The sequence below is a fragment of the Schistocerca piceifrons genome, chromosome 4, assembly GCF_021461385.2.
Source record: "Schistocerca piceifrons isolate TAMUIC-IGC-003096 chromosome 4, iqSchPice1.1, whole genome shotgun sequence".
Classification (NCBI taxonomy): domain Eukaryota; kingdom Metazoa; phylum Arthropoda; class Insecta; order Orthoptera; family Acrididae; genus Schistocerca; species Schistocerca piceifrons.
The window spans coordinates 346,003,230-346,026,408 of record NC_060141.1 but is presented as its reverse complement, the minus strand read 5'-3'; the positions used below and the strand labels follow the sequence as shown (position 1 = coordinate 346,026,408).

General features: G+C 43.8%; 1 protein-coding gene and 1 non-coding gene across 2 annotated transcripts in view; both read right to left on the bottom strand.

The window, feature by feature from the left end:
- Window positions 1-23,179, bottom strand: part of LOC124794768 (kalirin) — a 2,150,963-nt gene that overhangs the window by 424,004 nt on the left and 1,703,780 nt on the right. The window lies entirely within an intron of this gene.
- On the bottom strand, window positions 14,357-14,430 carry Trnat-ugu. The gene has a single exon. It is a non-coding gene; the product is annotated as a tRNA-Thr (tRNA).

Here is a 23,179-nt window from a genome sequence, read left to right as displayed (position 1 = left end):
GCAATATGGGTCCCAAAACAACTCACATAGTTGCATAAACATCTGGAAAAAACATTTGGATTGCTGTGTCAACGTAGGGGAAAACTTCTTAGACACGATCATTACTGGTGACGGAACATGGTTCAAATGGCTCTGAGCACTATGGGACTCAACTGCTGAGGTCATAAGTCCCCTAGAACTTAGAACTACTTAAATCTAACTAACCTAAGGACAACACACACATCCATGTCCGAGGCAGGATTCGAACCTGAGACCGTAGCGGTCGCGCGGTTCCAGACTGTAGCGCCAGAACCTCTCGGCCACCAGCGGCCGGCGACGGAACATGGATCCATCATTACGAGCCGGAGAGTAAACGGCAGAGTAAGGAATGGAAACATCCAAATTTGCTATGGAAGAAAATGTTCAAAACCGAACAGTCCGCAGAAAAACTGATGCTTACGGTTTTTTGGGACGCACAAGGTCCAGTACTGGAACATTACGGGGAAAGGGGCACAACAATAAACAGTGTACGGTACAGTGAGATGCTTACTGCCAGGCTAAAGCCTGCAATTTGAAGCAAACGCCAAGGATTCCTGTCAAAAGGTGTTCTGTTGCACGACAATATGCCCGTCCGCATACTGCTGCCCAAACTGCTGAAACGCTCCAGAAACTCAAATTTGAAGTACTGGATCATCCTCCGTATAGTCCCAATCTTACCCCTTCTATCATTTGTTTGGTCCACCCAAACAGGCATTAAAGGGCCGTCGATTTGCCCCGGACGAAGCAGTGAAAGAAGCGGTGCATTTCTGGCTCGCAGCTCAACCGAGAACCTTCTTTTACGAGGACATCAGGAAGCTTGTACAACGATGGACCAAGTGCGTTGAAACGCAAGGACACTATGTCGAAAACTGATGTTCTTGTAAGTTTCCTATATGATTACAATAAAATTTTACAACTACTTTGCGGATAATAATTGACAATGCCACCGTATCCACTGCGAACGCAAATGAAACCAAGAGCTCGTTTCCTAAACGCGAATCAAGCTTTGTCCAATCAGAATGTATTGCTAACGATATCCAGAAGTGCTAAACATTCTAAAACCCGGCTCTTGGTCAGAATTTAAAACTCTAATTCTGCGGTATATGGAGATGAAGCGTTAGTGACTAACTCGTTTTTCATTACTTTCCAGCTGCCTTTAAAATTACTTTGCTCCAAGACTAAAGCATTCACATCTGTTCCGGAATCTTCAGTTTTTGTTATATGAAACACCGCAGATTTCATCAGCAATACTACACAAACATTCCAAAATGGACGAAACCCATTTCGATGCATTCGTTTTGTACTTTGCAGAGAGAAAGAAGTCAAGCAAACAACGATATTCTTCGTTTGACAAAGATAGGGCTACATGTTACTAATTGTACGATATTCGGAACTGTACAAACACGTTCCACAGTTGCGTTTTAAATACTTGCTAATTATGGACATTTTCACTATCACGTCGTTCACTTCGTAGTTCATTTGTCATCTGCTAAAAAAGTGCTTCCTCAAAAAACTTCTTTTGCACAAGATTTCCACCACGACTTCGCCATTAGAAACTCTAACACTTCCGCCATAGTTGTCGTTGATCAGCATCAGTTCAGAACCATCCACAACAAACCCAATGCGTTACTATGGCAAGATTATCGTCGTTTTTCACCAAAGTAGTTTCTAAAATTGAACTTTTACGCTTGAAGAAAATATATGTCGCTTCGTTGAGACAGCATGGTCGGATCACATTATATTTTCCTCTTCTAAAGTTTTGTGGCTTATTCATTCCTGAAGTAAACGAAAATCAGTCATATTACTCACTGCTCAATTATTAAGAATAATGAAATGTAAAGTATGGTTTGCAAATGAACATAAGAAATTTCTAGAGTCTGATTTAGATACCTATTCACTTGTGACATTCGGAAGTAAAGTCATTATTACGCTCTTCGCAAACTCAGAAGTTTGTCACTAGACACTTTTATAAATGTATACTTCCGCCAGTAAACCCACGACATACGATTACTCGCTGTGAATGGAATACGAATATGCTAAAAGACCGGACTGCTTCAGTCTTCGTATGCAACACTGCTCACATGAGCGCGTAGCAGTTGGCCTAACTCAAAATTCGTAAAACGATAAAGGAACCCTGAGCTCTTACGTTAATCAACAAACGACAAAATTACATTACTTAAAACAAAATCGAAAAACGCCAGCCGCATCGCAGCCCATCTAATGACAGAGCACTTAACCTTTTCCTTTAAAGACTTTCGACGATAGTGTAAAACCTGCTACAATAACAGTGTTTTCCCTGGTTGCATGATACACTGTTTCGGAATGCATGCTAAGATTTAAGAGGACCCTTTGCAGCAGATACTATATAGCAATATTAACAACACCTATATCTTGTGAAACACAAGTTACGAATACATGGTCAGTATATTTCACTCCTAAGTTGTGCTTGTTTTAATCATTTCTATACTGCAACTTAAAAAAAATTACAGTGAATTTTAGCTTCTGTCTTTAAAATATATGGCAGTGACATCTTTTCTCAGATCACATTCACTAAATGTCATCTGTAGCTCTCGAAGAATAATATACGATCGGATAAAACGGATTTGGAGGAACAGCGCCTATGCACAGAAACCGGTTGCGCCTGCCACCTAGTGGTGACACAGCCAACTACGATGTGCGGAGCCGCCGCTAGATAGCACGACTGCTGCCGTAGCGCACTTGCCCATTCTGCCAATCTACACGGCATACTTCCTCATGATAAAAATTCTATTACTACTTAATATTCTTTGTTTTTGAAAAATGACCATGACGATTGTGCACCATCTACTGCCGTAATTCATGCAACCTTACGTACATAATCCCGATTGTTATGGACGAATACGAGAAAAATTTTGGACACATACAGGAATAAATGTGCGCTTCTGCCGATTGTCAAGTTGGGTGACATACTGAAGCTGGAAATCTATGGAGTCTGTTACTTTTATATCAGAGAGAGAAATCGGACCTTGGTCGGTACTAAAGTAGAGGTGATAACTTCTGTTTTGTGTTGTTCGGATTCTTTACTAACTTTTTTTTTATTTAAAAAATCCCAAACCACTGCCTAACACGTTACTTGTGCTGATACCCTCGATGATTTAGTGACGGTGGCGCCAACGGTGCCTGCCAAACCGCACCAGCTTTGCAACACTTACTTAACGTCACGCTTAGTAAATCTCTCATCGCAAGGTCGACTCTCTTTTAATTGAGAGTAAAAATTAATCTTGGTTAGCTACAAAAATTTAATTAGTTAATAAAAAGAATGTGAAACAACTACTTTTTCAGTAACTTGCGAAGGGTTAGCGTTGGTTTAGTGACTAGGTGCAAAACTGCTGATAGTGATAGAAGATCTCGGGTTGGATACCTGTTCAGACCTAGTACCTTTACTGTCACTTATCGCTTCTTTCACCTCTGGCAATACACTTTACATGAAAACTACCGAGTTGCATTGCGGTTGGCAGTGCACATCACATAGCTGAACCCCCCTCTTATTTGCAGGGTAAATTAGTTCAAAAGTCGGAGGAAGGCAACGACATACCATCGCCAATAGAACTATGCCTAGTAATGTACTATAGTGCAGAGAGAGGTTATTGGATAATGTCACTGATAGTTTTACTAGGAGTAGCCGATGCTTTTTTAAAAAAAAGAACAGGTGCATTTTCATCTGCGTGGTTCCGAAAACAGACGTAACTTTCGGTACGGATGTTACATGATTTCAAGACGTCTGCAGTAACTAGAGACAAAGGCACATCGCCTTAGAACAGTTAAATGTACTTTTCAACCTGTAATTACTTGCAACGTCAGAGATTACATCCGTAAACAACTCCAACAGCACGTCATTGACAGCAGCGTCGTTTCACCCGTGTCTCGTTCAACGCGATTAAGCTCCGCCATTGGATGGATTATTTAGTTTAATTATTTTTATTGGTTACTCGAACCTGGAAGGTACTTCTACAGCAAACCGTGCAAATTTCTGCGGGTAAATGGTGTCTATGCATCTGAAAACTTAATTTGAATAGAACCCATGAAGTGTATCATCTGTTTCGAAGCGAAACATTTTAATAAAAGCTTTAACGGAAGGATAGATATCTATTTCATAGCCCGACTTTTCTAGGAAAGATGAATGATAGAACGTAACCATAACGGCGATCTGAGGAACAATAAAATGGATCTACTGCACTGTGTACATCTTGACAGAACATAAACAATTGAGATAGTAATGTAGGCAAGTGCGCAGGGCATGGGTAAAAATGTTAGATGCGAATGCTAGGATTCTCGAAGAGCTATGAATCTCAACATAATCGTATTAATGTGACCACCTGCAAAAGTCTGAGTAAACTAAGTGTCATTCAGTATTCGTCGGCCCTAGGACGATGAGATTTCACTGAACTAGCAGGGTCTACTACGCACCCCAATAAACTGATAGGGTGATTTTGAACAAGAAAATCATAAGAATGAGTGTCCCTAAGCGGAGAAAGATATTTTAGAAGCGAATCAGCAACTTTAATTCTGCCTAAGTTATGCCCTTCGAGGCGGAGCAGATGACTGGGTGGTAGGCAACACACATTGCGCCGGCCGCAGGTGGCCGAGCAGTTCTGGCGCTACAGTCTGGAACCGCGCGACCGCTACGGTCGCAGGTTCGAATCCTGCCTCGGGCGTGGATGTGTGTGATGTCCTTAGGTTAGTTAGGTTTAAGTAGTTCTAAGTTCTAGGGGACTGATGACCTCAGCAGTTGAGTCCCATAGTGCTCAGAGCCATTTTTTGAACACACATTGCATACGAACGCCGCACAGTGCTTCAGTGACATAACTAGTCTCAAACGACGCTTAGCATGGGCGGGAAGTGTTGGCCAACATTTTGTCCCTAACAAAAGGTGTTGCCCATGACGATATCTGTCATCCACAGACGTTTGTCGCAACGACTTTGAAACATCATGTGTACTGATGAAAGTGACAGCGTACGGACTTGTTACTGATGAAGATTCCACAGACCATCTGACACTGAGAGAATTACCCTACATAATTTTTTTCTTGCTGACATGATTTGACTCCAGTCACGAAAACTGACAACGGCCGGAAGAGCTGTGTGCTGACCAAATCCAGATCCGCCTCCAGTGACACCTGTCGGCTGAGGAGGACACGGTGGGTTGTTGGCACCATTGGGCCTTTCGAGGCCTGTTCGGAGAGTATTTTTTATAGGATTTGAAGATCAGTGTCCCGACAACAGTTTCCTGAAGCACCACCAGAGCTTGATTTGTGACGCTACGCACTGGTTTGACGAAAGAAACCAGAAGCGCAGATTTTGACATGTGGTAACGATAGAACTTGTGCTTCGGTTGAAGCTATGTAAAACAAATGTTCTATTAACACTTTTGAAATGCTCATAACAGCGTTAAAATAACCTTTTAGGAAATACAAATTTCAAAAACGTCCCCTTGAATTTCACATTACCAGAACCCCATTTTTTACAGATCAGGCACAAAATCGGGTTTGAAGATTTCCGGACATTGTTTAGTGCAAAAAATGTCGAGCTTTCAAATATCTGTACAATTATTTACAATCTGAACTTGACATTTAATATATAATTATAATAAAAGTAAAAAAAGTTGCATCTTCCGGGAGTCGAACAAGCATCCTCGCGATTACAGGTCAAGAACGCTACACAAGCAGCTATGTACAACTTCTTTCAAGAAGCTCGCAGTTCCTTGTGCTCGACAGTACTCGTGTATCCTTGAAGACGATTTTTACGAGTGTTTTTGTGAATTACATTATACTGCTTCAGGAAACTGAGTCCAGGCACTAAATTTCGAATCCTAGAAGTATACGGAGAAAAATAATAATGAAAAAAAAACCATGAGCGAAGAGGGCGAGTCTTTAAGCTCTCCTTGATAGATATGGCACCATCTGAGAAACTTTAAATAAGATTTTGGGAGTAGTCTACTTCAAATCAAGGGTCCAAATGCTGCAAAGAAAAATAGCAATGATGCACGAAGGCGAATTATGAAGATAGCTAATGCGAAGTTGTGTTCTTTCAAGTAAAATATTTGTACGAATTTATGCAAAATTACTACAGGGATAGGGGACGAATTATGGTGAAAGGTGGGAAAGGGAAGAGCCGTTCCAGGCTTTGTGGACTTTGGAACCATAGAAGGAGGTGGGTCCTAAGAGGGAGCGGGTCGTGGCACTCATAGGCACTCAGTCCTTGCATGCAGACATCTCGTGACTGATGTAAGGAACAGTTCACGCTGGAACTTCGTCTTGTGTAATTATTCAAGCTTCCCTCTTTTCTTTTTCTTCTCGAACATTTACTTTAGCGCCTGTCCCGTCGCCTGTGACAGCATTCTAGCCAGATTAGTTAATCTTAATTAACAGACGGAAGCAGAGGTGTGTAAACTTTTCAGGCGGGCGCTGAAGTAACAAGAGAAGGAACATCGAGCGGTTCTGCTAAAGGACTAAAAGCGCATAACATACATTACGGTTGTTTTAAGAAATAGAGCTCGAACTATACCAATGAGGCAAGCAAGTGAAGCAGTAGGACGAACATTAAAAGGACAGTGGACTTTAAGCTGAGAAAAGCTTGACGATTTTACAGTAGCTTGAAAGCAAAGAAAACACTTTCGACTTGAATACTACCAAATGTCATAATCCCAAAACCTGTCATTGTATACTGAATTTCTCGGCGACTGCATTGTCGCCACATTTTAGAACCTGGAAGACGTCATATTTTAACAGCGAGGAGTTTCTGTTATGTAAATATTTATTTACTGTTAGTTTCCACCTTCAGACCATCGTCAGGTTAAAAAAAATTTACAACAGCCTACATGGTAACACTTCTATGGCTCCAAGTAAAAGAAAATCCAGCCTGCATCCCTCCTGTCAATAGAAAAGTACATCAAACATCCAATAACTGACGTTCGAAACAACAGACAAACAAATTGAAATTCTTAAAGAAACAGGAGAAAGAGTAGAGCGCCAAGTGGCGTTTGAAAAAACAAAATACGTGTCCAGGAATAACCTGATGCCTATAATTCTAAATGCTAAATATGGGACAATAGACAAAGTTTCTCAGTTCAAATATTTGGGCGAAATCATCTACGAAACTTTCCTGGAAAAGATTGGTTAGGAAATTTGCTGTCTCATATTGGAAACAGCTTTCAGAATTACAAGAGACATCTAGAACTAAAACCGCATCTCAAGATACATCGCACTGAGACACTAGAACACAGTCATCAAACCGAAAATCTTAGGTCCATATAATACTGAAGAACGAACCTACAGACTAAGAGCAAATAAAGAAACTGAAAAGTATGCCAGCATGTGCTCAAATACGAAAAATCACAGGCTAAAATTCTGTGGACATTTTAAAAGAATGAAACTGACTGGATTATTTACACGTTTTGGAATACTACGAAAGTGACAGTGAAACAATAATTGAAACGATAGAGTGGCTCTGTGCATTAAAAAGAAGAACCGGAAGAAGCAGAGATAACATGACTTGAGATACAAGAGAGAAAAATATTATGGCAGTCAGCTGGTAGCTGGATAGCTGTCCTGGGAGAGTAATCCAAAAAGCCAGAACAACCATACCCGACATGCGGAAAAAGAGTCCATTCGGAGAAACTAAATGGAATACAGGCACATCAAGGAAAACTAAAACAAAGCGCCAGAAATGGCCCATGTTATATATCATGTAGGCCAGTGTGGCCAAAACGTGAATAATATATAAAGCAGAGATCTGGTTTCCTGTACTCTTCTAAGCACCTCTTCATTTGAAGAGACAAAGTAACAAATGAAGAGGTGCTTAGAAGAGTACAAGAAACCAGACCTCTGTGGAGGCACATCCAAACAAGAAGAGAGAAACTTGCAGGGCACATCCTACGATAAAACAACATCATTGGAACAATAGCAGAAGGAGCTATTGAGGGAAGAAATCGGCTGGGGCGACCAATGATATCATACATGCAACAGATCATGAATGACGTTGGATGTAACACTTACGTGGAAATGAAGAGGAAGGCAGACAGAAGAGAGGAATGGCGCTCTGCTGCAAACCAACCTCAGGGTTGAACACTAATAGAAAAGAATATAAAGCAGAATGTATGATTGTGAATATGTCCGGGATATTCTCCTGAACCCCTGGATCCATTTCAGCCAAATCTGGCACAGAACCATCAGACCTCACGAGTATCAGCACTGTGGGGTTTATAAACTCCTAGCACCCAACAGGAGCAGAAATACAGACAATAACGTGGTCTTCCAGCCACAGGGGAATAGGCTGCCGTACATGACAGGAAGGTTGTGTTGGAGTTTTATCAGCCTGGATGGAGCGATGGATAGGGAGAAGTGGGGAGGAGGGTAGGGACAGAGACAGCGGTAGGTAGGGAAGGACAAAGGGTGGAGAAGAACGTGGAAACCACACACAGGGTGCAGAGGAGATGGACAGAGAACGGTGAGGAGGGGATATAGAAAGAGAGAGGAAGAACGAGATGTACAAAGAAAGGGAGAATAGGAGATGGTCAGAAGGAAGGGGAGGAGAAGATGGTCAATGAGAGGAGGAGGAGGAGGAGGAGGTGTTAGTCAGAGAGAGAGAGAGAGAGAGAGAGAGAGAGAGAGAGAGAGAGAGAGAGAGAGAGGAAGGAGGAGGAGATGAAAAGACAGAGAGAGTGGCGAGGAGGAGATAGACAGACGTGAGGGAATGAGGTGGACAGAGTGTTGGAGGTAGAGGTGCAAACAGAGGGGGAGGAGAAGGTGTAGGCAACATTGCGTCGAACATCTATGATGGTGAAGCCGCAAGGAAGAGACTAGTAACAATAAAATGAAAAATAAAATGTAAAAAAAAGTTAATCTTCGTTTACTGTTATAATCTAGTTCACCTGTTGGTGTGAAGGCCTTCCACATGCTGGTAACTAAACAGTTTTTGTTAGATTTTATACCATAGCAATATAGGGTTGTCGGACATATTGCAGGTACGTTAAGGTAATCTGAAGATCTAAACTAGTACAATAGAGCCACTTTCCATTCCGTGATAAAATGACAAAAAAGTTTACCTTTCCTGAACTACAGCTTCCCCACTTGATGTGGGGAAAGAAAGGGAACTAGCGGTACGTGTCACCCAGGTACTAAGAATACGAAGAAATTTTTAGTTTTGTTATGGAGGGCAGTATTGAGGGGAGATGGCGGGTAAAAGTCGTAAACGGAGAGTAAGGGATGAATACAGTGAGGAGACTCAAATGGATGCAGGTTGCAGGAGTTATCCGAATATGCAGGGACTGGCACAGGAGAGAATAGTGTCGAGAGCTGCATGGAATCGGTCTTCCAGGTAAAGACTACAACTCCAAGTGTCTTCAAGGCACTATGGTAAGAGATTAATCTGTGAAAAAATAAAATAGACACACTCTTCCGCCCTCTCTTAAATTTGCGTACATTCGATCCCTACAGCAGGACTGCTACGCGGTTCGGCAAAGCCGTCACCCCATACGAGCCAGATGGTAAACATGGGTGGCCGGGTATTGGACACCGAACCGCCGGCCCTATCGAGCGTCACAAAAGACTCTTACAAATACGTCACTGGATCCAGGCGCTTTGAAGCCTGTGTAACTTCCGATTTTACTCCTATGGTACAACAGTTCTCCTGCGTATTCGTCGCACGTGGTAAAAGCTCAAGCTCAACAGCTTGGAACAAATCAGTTCCACCAGACGCATTCGCATGTGCAAATTAATTACACACGTGCATATATATATATATATATATATATATATATATATATATATGTGTGTGTGGTGTGTGTGTGTGTGTGTGTGTGTGTGTGTGCGCGTATGTGTAAAAACACGCGGGTACTCGTATGAAACGTTGTATCAAAATTTCGAAGCAATCGGTGTAGAACTTTCAGGAATTTAAGATTTTGAACAAAGGAAGATTTCATATCTTATATAGATTGCCCATTTAATTATAACATATATGTTTATATATTATATGTGGTTCTCCAGTAGGTATATAAAAACAGCACGTATTGAAATGCAACGTTCTGTCAAAATTTCAGAGGAATCGGAGAAGAACTTTCGGAGATTTGAGATTTTGAACAAATGAACAAAAAATTTTTTGCTAAATATGGCGTTCCAGTAGGTATATAAGACAGGCTCGTTTTCGAACACAGCTTTGTGTCAAAATTTAGAAGCAAATCGAAGAACTTTCGGTTATATACGATTTTAAACAAACGAACATTTGCATTTTTATTTATACATATTGCACCTTTTCGTAAGTTTCAGAAGCATATTTATCACTTTTGCAACAACTTAGTTGTAGCACTTGGCTCCATTTTGTACACAATGACGAAAAAGAAATACACGCCATCGCACATCTGGCGTACTGGAAACAAATTGTTTCCAATCGTTACAAATAAACCGCTAGTATATGAAACTTCAATCTAGATAGTTACATATTTGTTCCAGCAATAGTGAGCTCCACTTGTTGATTCTCGTGCGGAAGTCCAGTCCCGGAATTTATTGAACCGACTGCGCACATCTGTCCCAGCGACCTTGGGGAGTGCCCGGAGGAAAACCCTGTGACGAGTCCGGAGTGGAGCTTGGCTGTGCTGGACGGTGCCCTTTAACCTGTTGACGGGACGCAAGTCCTTGGCGAGGCCTAGAGCGGAGTGGACTGGGCTGCGAGCAGGTAATGCATTAGCAGCGGCTATCAGCCAACATGCAACACGCAACCTGCTGCTGGGGGAGCGGTGTATGCTGCCCCATGTAAGCGATACCGCGCAGTGAACACGCTACATCCACGCAGAGCACTGTTTAACATATATAGGGTGCTGAAATTGTATTAGATGGCACCTTAAGCTGTATTCACTTAACGCTCTGTTGTGCAACCTCTTTCTCTCAATGGTCATTATCCAGCACAGACTTTTGTTAACAGCAAGAGCTACATATATACATAAAAAACACACTTTCCGAAATGTAATACAGGGTGCCCGAGAAGCTGTAACCATTGTGTGTTTCGATGTACGAATATTACGTAACTATTGCTGATCTATGCTGGATAATAATGGTCTTCGACCAAAACCGGTAGCACAATAACGAATAAATTCAACAGCATCTTAAGCTGACACATGACGTCATTTCGACAAAAGCCGTGGAAAACATCCAGCAAAAAATATACAGGGTGAACTGGAACTCTAACAGCATCGAAAAAATTTCGGATTTTATGCAGGGATATTTTCTGCATATTTTGATAGAAGGGTTTGTCGTCTCCAGCGGGTAGTTACAGAGTACTTTTGGGAGTGCTGTACAAGAAATATGCAACTTGCCGTGTAGGTAGCGTTGTTGTCTGGAAACAAACGACTGTGGTACAAAGTACGGACCTTATAAAGCTTGTTTGAAGATTGACGATGCTGTGTTGTTTAGTATTCTTTGGCGGCCATCGACAGTGAACGCTCCTAGCCAATTTTTAACACGGATAAATCATTATATGATGCAAAATTTTCATTTGGGAAGTCTTGATTCTACTCTGGCGGAGTCGGTTCCTTGGTCTACTACAGTAAAATATTGGATGGCAGAGTTCAAGCGAGACCGTACGAGCTGCCAAGAAAAATAGCGCAGTGGTCGACCAAATGAGGTGACCACGCCACAAATTGTGAAGGAAATCCATAAAACAGTACTGGATGACGAGCTAGCAGACATCCTAAGCATTTCAAGATGTGGTGTACATCGCATACTGACTGAAAATTTGGACATGAGAAAGTGACGCCCAAGATGGATGCCGCGTTTCCGAACAATAGAACGAAAACAGCACCGTCAGGATGTTTTAGTCGAATGTTTAGCGACATCCCGCTGCAATGAAACCGACTTTTTGCGTCAACTTATAAACATGGATGAAACATGGATCCACCACTTCGCACCTAAGACGAAGCAACAATAAAAACAGTGGTATGAGATGGGAGAATCGGCTCCAAAGAAGGTGAAGACAGTTCCGTGCGCAGGCAAGGTTCTTTGGGATGCGTGTTGGATAATTTTGAATGATTATTTTCTAAAAGGACAACTTATAGCAGCGCTTGAGTGATGAAATCAAACAAAACCGGCCAGTATCATTGAGTTAATGTTCGAATTGCTTGCTCATGCACCCAATTCGCCAGATTTAGCCCCCTCTGATTATTTTCTGTCTCCGAACTTGAAGAAGTGGCTTGATGGTAAAAAGGTTGCCAAACATGGGGTGGCACAGTCTGCAGTTGACCACTATTTTGAGCAGCTTTACGGTTATAACAATAAAGAGGGCATCGAAGCAAACTGAACATCGCTGGAAAAAGCGTATCGAGCTGGAAGCAGACTACGCAGAGAAAAAAAGATGCTTTTCCCTTAATTTCTGTATTTTTCTTGTTAGGTCTGGTACTTCTGAGATAGCTCCCGCGTTTAGTGTGATTTCTTGCCATTTGGCTCTTTTTTTTTTTAATCTGTATTGCGCTGAAAATATCTGCACGACAGTGCAAATGTTGACTTTATGCTGTCAAGCTTGTATTCCTATGTCCACAACGTAGTCCGCTGTTATGACCACAATACTGGATCAATTAATCTAGGTTCCAAAATTCTGTTAGATCTTAAAGAGACACAGCCATCAGTTTCAATTACAATGGAAAAAAGGCAGAGCGCGAGTTATTTACCACGACACTGTGACCAATGTGATCTACGTGAATAATATCTTGTGACACATGGCCATATCCTTTCTGCACAACAGCCACCGGTGTGGCCGAGCGGTTCTAGGCGCTACAGTCTGGAACCACGTTAATGAAATATTATACGAATTATAACATTCCCGTTTCTCTATAATACACTATCCATTAACCATGCAAAAACGAATATGTTAATGATTGCACGTTGTACCTGCGTAAGTAGCACACATTTGTCGCACATTGCTAAGAATTTCCTGCTTTTTAAATGAGACAGTCCCGCAACGACGTATTGGCCGTGGAGGTCCAATTCCTTGGCCGCCACGTTCGCCCGACATAACCCCTCTCGATTTTTTCTTGTGGGGTTATGTGAAAGACCGGGTATACGCTACACCAGTAAAGGAACTGCAAGACTTGAAACAGCGCATAAGAATTGTCATCAACTCTGTCACAGAACAGATGCTCCGCAACACATGGCACGAAATCGATTATAGACTTGATATTCTTCGCGCTGCCCGTGGCGCCCATGATCAAGTGTACTGAACCGTCCACCTGTGTATGAAAACTTGATGAGCTGCTGTATGGTTTCCCTGTATTTGTTCGTCAATAAATTGTGTTTCCCCTCAGATTTTATGAGTTAAAATGTTGGAGTCTCATTGTGGACACCCTTTTATTTCTATCGCATGGAGTAACAGAACATATACATCTTCACTTGTAAAAGTGCTTGTTTAGTATGGGGAGTTCAGATGAGAGCGTACTTCCATAATTCTTGATATGTTTGTCCCGACCTGTTAATGCCAAGTCACCTGCTTACTGAATTTCCTTGGATCCAGTAGCTGGAATTTCGTGGACATACAAATCGAACTGATTGGGAGCGAAGACTCATCCTTGAGACAGGCCATCCTCCACGGTTCTCCATCTACTAGTTTTTCCATTTAGAAAAACTGATAACCTTGGGCCACACAGCACATTGTAGAATACATTTGCTAGTTTCTGACACCAACAAACTTGATCATCGCAGGAGAAGCAGTATGTAAACAGCGTGGTGCGTGATATGTAACTGTGCCGTCAATATTGGTGAACACATTAGAGCACGTTAGAGCCAAGTGAAGTGGCGTTCTGGCTGAGTCACTGGCATTGTATTGGAGACTGATTTGATCCGAACTGCGTTTCCACTATCGACGTTTAACTGTACGAACCTTGGGAGGGTTCCTGCCATCAAGGACAACCACAAGTAGACTCCTGGGAAGCGGATACTTGTTTGCGGCAGACAGAAGGACAGAAGGGCGTTATGAGTACGAGGCGTGTACGGGCCGGCGACACGGAAGGCGTGCGTGCGCGACCGCCATCGACCAGCGGCCACCGCCGATAACGCGCGCCCAGGGCTTATCGCGGCTCCTGCGTGCCGCACGCTCTCCTGTCCTGTCCTGTCGCATCTGTCCCTGTACCATTGCAACACGCTACTCACGTCTCACCCTGCCACCTCTGAGTCCGCGGCACATCATAACCACAGTTGCACCTTCAATTCAGAATATTCCTTAGTGTCTTGTAAGAAACCCTGCTTGGTCGAAATTAGAATTATATTTAATACCTGCTGCCAACGGGCGTTGATATATATCAACATGGACAGGTGAAAATGTGTGCCCCGACCGGGACTCGAACCCGGGATCTCCTACTTACATGGCAGACGCTCTACCCATCTGAGCCATCGAGGGTACAGGGAATAGCGCGACTGCAGGGACTATCTCGCGACGCCTCCCGCGAGACCCACATTCTCACCTTGTATGTCCACACACTACCTTCGTAGTGCCCCACCCCAACACACTTATTACTCGTGGACGACATTCTTACCAAGCCCCGTAAGAGTTCGGGGAATATGTGTGCATCCGCACAGAAGAAGGTCATGGCCGGTGTTGCCAGAACTATATACTTATTTGGATATGGTGTCTGTTCTTTCGGACATGTCCGAAAGAACAGACACCATATCCATATAAGTATACCTTGCTTGATAGTCTGGCTCCTGTTTAGTAACATATCAGTCCTGCACGCGACCGTAGGCTCGCCCTCTTGGCTACTTTGGGCGCAAGAGACGGTTTCCCGTCTCAGGTGGAAGGGGACCTTGTCCAGCTGAATCAGACTCACTTTTATCCCTGTAAAGCCATATGTGGTCGGAACAAACAGTTGGCGTAGGGGCAAATGACATTCCTATGACAGCATGTGTTTTCCTGTAACTGCAAATATATACTATCGACGGGCGCAAGACGAAAGTCTCGGATAAGCAGGTAAGCGTAACAGGCAGCAGTACCCATGCCCCCCCCCCCCTCCCCAGAAATGTTATGCTTTCAGATTCCAAACATTGTTAAAAACTGGTGCAGTGCGATCAATAACAGCAAAGTATTTATTAAATTTGATTCCACTGAAGACACCGGTGGGATAGAGAGCCAAGACAACCAAAAATGGTCAAATGGCTCTGAGCACTATGGAACTTAACTGCTGAGGTCATCAGTCCCCTAGAGCTTAGAACTACTTAAACCTAACTAACCTAAGGACATCACACACATCCATGCCCGAGGCAGGATTCGAACCTGCGACCGTAGCGGTCGCGCGGTTCCAGACTGTAGCGCCTAGAACCGCTCGGCCACTCCGGCCGGCTAAGACGACCACAACCACTTAGAAATAGCCGGTGACAAAATTCAGAAGCAAAACATAGTTTGCGATCTGGACAGAAAATCTACAGAAGATGTACGTCAGAAACCATCGAAAATTATATGATGTTGGCGCAAAAGTTCGTGGCGTTTTTCCATAAATTTAATAAACCCAACAGATGCACGTAATAGAGACTTTAGTCATCAACAATACGAGGTGGAATCAAAAATTTTCGGGACTGGTGCTGCCATCTGGAAAGTAGGAGTAGTATCAGATCTTTGCACCGCTAGGTGGCGTGACCTGCATATCTGATGAGTCAATGTGCGGAGTGGCATTCAGCTGGGAGGGCGTGTTGCGTGTCCATAGTGATTTCCGTAACACTCTGTGTGTTTGGTGTGTGGCGATTTTACGATGGATCCGCGAACAGAACAGCGCGTGCACGGACCTTCGTCAGACCACATCTGATGATCCAACCTTCTTGTCACGGGTTATCACCGGCGACGAGAGCTGGATTTACGGTTATGACTCAGAGACAAAGCAACAATCGTCCCAGTGGAAGAGCCCGGGCTCTCCAAGACCGAAAAAAGTGAGACAGTTGAAGATCAAAGTGAAGAGCATGGTCATCGTTTTCTTTGATACCAAGGGAATTGTGCACAAAGAAATCGTCCCAACCAACCAAACAGCGAATTCCGCGTACTACTGTGACGTTTTGCGACGGCTCCGTGAAGACGTGCGGCGACGACGGCCCGAACCTTGGCATCAAGGGAACTGGCTGCTGCATCACGACAACGCGCCCTGTCACACGTCCTTGCTCACCAGGACGTTTTTGTCAAAAAAAACAACATGGCGGTTTTACCTCACCTACCGTACTCGCCAGATTTGGCACCTTGCGACTTCGCGATATTCCCAAAACTGAAAATCAAGTTGAAAGGCCGTCGGTTCGACATTCTATAGAGAGTTCAAGAAGCATCGATAGCGGTGATAAACACTCTCAAAGAACAGGACTTCCAGAAAGCGTTTGACCATTGGCAGAAGCGCTGGTACCGGTGTGTACGTGCGGATGGGAACTACTTCGAGGGTACGGTTTTCAACAGATGGCAGCACCAGTTCCGAAAATTTTCGTAGCACCTCGTATATTCTTCTTCATATTCTCCTTCACTATTTACAACAGTCTGATAACTCTAGGAAAACTTTTCGACTTTGCAACTATAGAAATCACGTAGTTTGGAGACGAAGAACTCGTCTAGCTATCGTAGGAGAACATTCTTATCCGGAAAGGATGTCCCTTGAAGGCTGTACCACAGAAGGCGACAAAGGTGAAAATCTGAGGGCGAAAGCTGAGGTGAAAACGGTAGGCGCGGAATAACTTCCCAACTCAACTTCTGTATAGCGTTTTTAGCAAAAAGCGGGCAAGCGTTATCGCGGAGTTGCATCACTTCATGATGTCGGCCGTGATGGTGACACCTCGGGGAAGCAATTCGTAGTACATCACACCGTCGCTGTTCCACTAGATGCATAACATTACCTCTTGTGGATGCACACAAGTCTTTGTACGGGGAGTTGCTACTTTGCTTGGGTTCAACCATTCCTTGCTTTCTCGTCGCCAGTAACGATACGGGATAGGAATGATCGTTGCTGTTAACGAGCCAATTGATGGCGAGCAAGCACAGATGCGCATACGGCCATCCGATGACTTTTACGATTTTGGCTTAGAGCACATGTGGTACCAATACACCAGACTTTTGAACATTCCCCACTGAATGCAAGTGTCGTACAGTGGTGTAATGATCACAGTTCACCACATTTGCCAGTTCTCGAGTACAGTGACGTGGATCATTGTGGATTAACAATATTCACCAAAGTCCAAAGGCTTCCTGAACGTGGAGAATCACTAGTGCCAAACGATCAGCCTTAAAACGAGAAAACCATTTTCTTGCCGTGCTCTGATCAATGGCGTTATCCCCGTACAAGGCGCATATGTTTCTGTTTGCCTCCGCTGCTGTCGCCCCTCTACTGAAATCGAACAGAGAAATATGTCGGAAATGTTCCCATTTCTCCACTTGGCATTCCATTTTCTTGCGTCCACGGTTCCACTCACTATCTCCAAATGAAAATATGTTAACTCAAATAGCAACAGGTAAACACAAATAAAAAATAGCAATCGATACATAAAGCAATAGCAACCGGAATACCAACATTCAGAACAACTTATCCACCAACTGATAGTTGTTTTAACATTTAAATCCTGCTTTTGCTTCTTTATGATGATATTACATAAGTCAGTTTCCGACGCATGTTCTATTCTTTTTTAACACCTCTCAATAAACAGTTTTACAATGATCATATATTTTCCACGTGTTAGTAATGACAATGATATGCAGAATTATAATTATAAAGAAAATGCTTCTCATAAAGGATGCAAGCAGATGTCGCTAGAAGTGGGAGGAAAAGTTATGTACGACTTAAGTCACCTATAAACGTGCATATTCGTGGCTTTTTAGCTACTACGACAACATATCTTATGTACATTACATATAATATATGCTGATACAGGGGTATGGATAATATTTTATGTTTATTATAAAGTAGCCTGTGCTTTGTCGAGTGGAAGAGACATTATTTTAAATTCCCTGTTTGTAATTTGTTTTATATGTTTTCCAATATAGTTTCTCCAGATCCGGTCACAAGTAAAAATTTTGTGATTGCGTCTGATAAAAATAGAATGTCATCACTTACGATTGTAAAACTTTTGGCTTAACAGCTCTTGTTCCTCCGTACCATTCCTCTTCATGAGTACACCATGTAAGAGCCTCGGCTCTTCTATGACAGCCGTTCAATAAATAAAGCAACATTTTTTTATGAAAGCAGCTTGGTTTTGTCAATATTCCAATAAGTCCCAGAAGGCCGTCGCCATGGCTGTAACCCGATTAGGGCGTGGCTTTCAACTTCTCCTTTCGAGTAGAGATGGTGATGCGCCACTCCATGGATTGTGCAGCTTTGTTTCCGGTTCGAAGTGATGAACCCATGATTGATCGACTGTAACGATGTTCCACAAAAAATTGTCGCTACGCGCTAGGAACTGCACACAGAGCGTCCTTTGTTGCACTTTATGGTCTTCTGTTAGGTGACCAGGACCTCAGCGGGCACACAACTTCGAGTGCCCCAACCGCTGGACGTATGTGTCAGCACTAATAACAGGCGACCGCTACGGTCGCAGGTTCGAATCCTGCCTCGGACATGGATGTGTGTGATGTCCTTAGGTTAGTTAGGTTTAAGTAGTTCTAAGTTCTAGGGGACTGATGACCTCAGAAGTTAAGTACCATAGTGCTCACAGCCATTTGAACCATTTTTGAACAGTATTGCGCAACTTTGTTGCGATGCTGACCGAGCCTCCTGCAACGGCTCACCGTTATTTTGTTCACTGCCAGGTCTCCGTAGGCATTCTGAAAGCGCCAACGAATATCTGCGAGCCGCGCGGGATCAGCCGAGCGGTCTTAGGCGCTGCAGTCATGGACTGTGCGGCTGATCCCGGCGGAGGTTGGAGTCCTCCCTCGGGCATGGGTGTGTGTGTTTGTCCTTAGGATAACTTAGGTTAAGTAGTGTGTAAGCTTAGGGACTGATGACCTTAGCAGTTAAAGCCCATAAGGTTTCACACACATTTGAACATTTTTTAATATCTGCGATGGTCTGGCTTTCCGCCAAAAGAAACTCAATGACAACTCTCTATTTGGAACGAACCTCCGTTACAGATGGCATTTTGAAGGCCATGCGTAGCGCCGCCACCTATCGAAACTTCATGTAATTATAGCGGCTAAAGTGGAAATATTTCACGATGTCTTACAAAAAATTTCCCATTTTTTTCAGACGAATTTGCAAGAGGAAAAAAGATGTTGCATTACTTCTCGGGTGGTTCTCGTATCTGCCGGACTAGTTGCAGTGCTCTTTTTCCAGGGGGATTAGTGGAGATTTCCTCGATATTTTCTTGGCAACATCTATTGGGAGCAGTTGGGAAACTGCCAGTCTCTTTCCCCCTTCTCCACGAAGTGATCTGGTGAACCGTTTTTACGGGCATCGTGTCGGATGTGGCGTTAATCAGTAGTACGGCCGAATGACGTGACTTCACCCGGCGCGCCGAGTGGCAGGCGCTGTCAATAGCGGGGGTGTGGGGGCAGGTAGCGAGACGCGAATTAAGGCGCCCTCGAGGACCGGCCGCTACCTGCGAGAGCAAACACAATTACAGCCCCCACGTCCTGGCCGGCGCGTTGACTTTGCGCGAGGCGCCGCAGCGCGGAGGCTTAGCCGAAATGAAGGGGATCCACGGGGCGTCGGGCACCCAAGCCTTTAATAATGTACGCCGCTCCGCTCCGCGCCCGCTATCGATCTGGCCGCGGCGGCGACGGCGCCTGCAACTCAAACGGCCCCAATTTCCATATTCATCCGGCAGCCCCGACTTCCTGACATTTAGTCGCGCCCCGGCACTCGTGACGCACGCGGCGCGTCCACTTCACCGACCATTTCCGCTCGCGAGCCGACACCTAAAATTAGTCTTCTAGTCCAGTCTTCTCCTCAACTGAACGCCAACAGTAAGTCTAAAATCACAAAGTAACGTCGATTCTCGTCTCCTTCCGGCTGAAAGAGGTGGTCTTCCGACCTGTGTGCAATATCGAAATGGTCGCAGGATATAGGGTTAAAGCTCGACCAATCCAAAACCCAAGTGGCACTGGTTTGTCATTCTAGGCTCATTAGCCCGAAATATCGGTAATCTCTACCATATTTAGCCCTATGTGGTACAAATATCAGATTAAAACTGTGTGCCGGATCGAGAATCGAACTCGAGGTCTTTGCCTTTTGCGGGCATGTGCCTACCAACTGAGGTACTATCACTTCTTAGGGCTCCGAGGTGTTCAGAGTACCTCGGTTTGAAATTTCTGCGTGTTTGGCCTATGTAGACCGATTGGCATGAACTGATATACTCCTGGTTTGGAGAATTTGTCTGCTGAGGTGTTGTTAGTCATTAGATTTTTCTGTACTGTGTTATTTGAGCGGAATGATATTTGTAGCCCTTGTTTCTTCAGTATGTTTCCCACCCTGTGGGGTATCCCAGCAGTCACACTACACCAGTTATGACGAAATGTTCAAATTTAGTGACACAACAAACACAGGACCAACGATGAACAAGTGAGCAGCGGGGCTATAACATAACATCTCTCACAGAGAATGGTGTCCAGAAGTGTCTGGTCAGATCACGTTTCACCACATTTTGTGTAAGTGCATGTGAAGTGAACTAGTGAGCACAAGTTGTGTGAAAAACTGTGTGGAAACAGTACACCGAATAGCCATTGATCACAGACACCCACCAGACACGCAACACGACGAAAATATGTATGTACAGAAACGCACATAACCTCTAACCACAAAACAGTTCTTGATAAATACGCATTAATTTTCTTCAGGGCTAGTTTGCAAAAGACATGCTGTCAAAAAAAACGACGAAAAAGAGCACGAAAAACCGGTGAATAATAATGCAGTTCATTTAGCGATGTAATTTTAAGGAGAGAGTCTAAACAAAACAAAGCAAATTGCACATATAGTAATTCTTACTCCTACAACAGTTAAATTATTATAAATTTCATTGTACTTTACAGAAATAAAAATCTGACCCACAGAAGATGACACATAGATGTCGAAACGTGTCTGGATAAATAGAAAAATAAACAAATTGTGTTTGCATAAGGTTGATTTTCAAAACAACCCATGTATGTAATAAATGCAGGGACCCTGACTTTTGATTTCTTTTCCAACGTTAATATACTTTATTCTAAAATGTTGAGTTTCGAAAGAGGACTATCGTATTCTGTTTTCCAGCAGTGTCAACTCATTTATCTAAAAATTAACGCTGCCCAGTTGCATCTGCACACCGAGTCACCACTGATATAACGCGCGCCGCGGAAGGGCCGATACAGCGTTTTGAAACAGCCTACAGAAGTATCTTGTGACTCGGTTAGATAGCCAGAGTGGGGATTCGCTCGCTCATTTAGGAGTTCACCCACAGGCTATACAGTTAATGAACTTCTATGTAGTGAAGGCTATTTTCCGTGTAGCACTTGTGAAGTTCGGACAGTCACAGAATTGGAGAGGACCTCGTAACGGCACGACGGCAATCAGGCTTGTTACGAAACAAGAGGGACTACGATTCGGCCTTCTGAAGTTAAGCCCCAGAGTGACTTCTGCTGCAGCAAGCAGCCGGACAGCGGTGGCGGCCGCTGGTATCCCGACACCGCGCCTGCAGTGGGGCGGCCACAGGTTTGCGGCAGCCGCGAGGCAGCTAGCGGTCGAGGGCGCCAGCGGGCAACTTCTGAAAGCGCACAGTGAACCCCGCTCCGGTCACAGTCGCGGCTGGTGGCTTATGTACTTACCTCCAGCATCAGCTCAGGTCACTGGCACCCACAGTTACAGCATTACACGCAGGGAGTGGTGCGGAAACAACGCCTGCCCACCGTTATTTCCCCATTAAACATAAAGCAAGTAGAATTGTGACTAAGAGGCTGTCATCCGAAGAACCAGGGATCAGTTCCTGTCAGGTCTTAACCTTCTTTCCGTCACTTATCGCTTGTGTCACCTGTGGTAAGTGACTCAGATACCCCCGCCCCAGGCCCCCTCCCCTTCTCCACCCACGATAGTGTCACAGATTTGTTGACACTCGTATCTATAATCCTATCGCTTATGCAATCATAGGTACCGTCAATTTTGCTACGATTTGTAACTTTTATGGGCTCTATTATTATGAAATTAGTACAAGCTATAGTTTCAAACCACTACAATTTAACACGTTTCATTTTTAGTTTCATAAGCATTCTGGGGTGTGACTTTTTTGTGTTCATAAGGAGCGAGCGAATGGTGTGGTAGACTGAAGTTCGTCCGCTTCGGCCCGTCATCCGACTCACACTAGCGCCCAAAAATTGTTCAAATGGCTCTGAGCACTATGGGTCTTAACTTCTGAGGTCATCAGTCCGCTAGAACTTAGAACTACTTAAACCTAACCAACCTAAGGACATCACACACATCCATGCCCGAGGCAGGATTCGAACCTGCGACCGTAGCGGTCTCGCGGTTCTAGACTGAAGCGCCTAGAACCGCACGGCCACTCCGGCCGGCCACTAGCGCCCACACCAGCCAGACATCATATGAGGATGGCCTTCAGGGTGTCGCGTAGTTGCTGCAAATTGTCCTTTAGCACTGCATTTTATTAAATAATTATGAAAAATCCGCCCACGCTGAAACCTAGGTAAACACCAGGTAGTTTGTTCAATTGAGGCGGAACACCACACTGAAACCTAGGTAAACACCAGGTAGTTTGTTCAATCGAGGCGGATTTTTCATAATTATTTCGATACTTACGACTGACGCGCTGCAATGCTGAAAGCATTTTATTGACATTTTTGTTTGATTGATACAAGTTTGAAGGAAATGAATGTTCAAATATTAACTAGTTTCGTTGAGTAGAATGTAATAATTATTTTTTTTATATATACATGGTGATTGAAGTGCCCCTACCGATGTCGCTTTATGCAACCCGCAATTCTACTGTATATCTGGTCTTCAATTTTGATACTCTCTTACTCGCTACGCGAAGACTAGTAATCTTACAGCAATAGAAATTTTGCACTGGAATACGTTTTCATTGGGAGGTATGCGAGTTATTCAAGAAAAACATAGTAAGTGAGTTTCAAACGCACCTCCACCTCACACTCATCCCTCACCAGTCAGGACTTTATTCGTGGCACTCCCTCTGACCATTGCACAGAAATTTCCGACTAC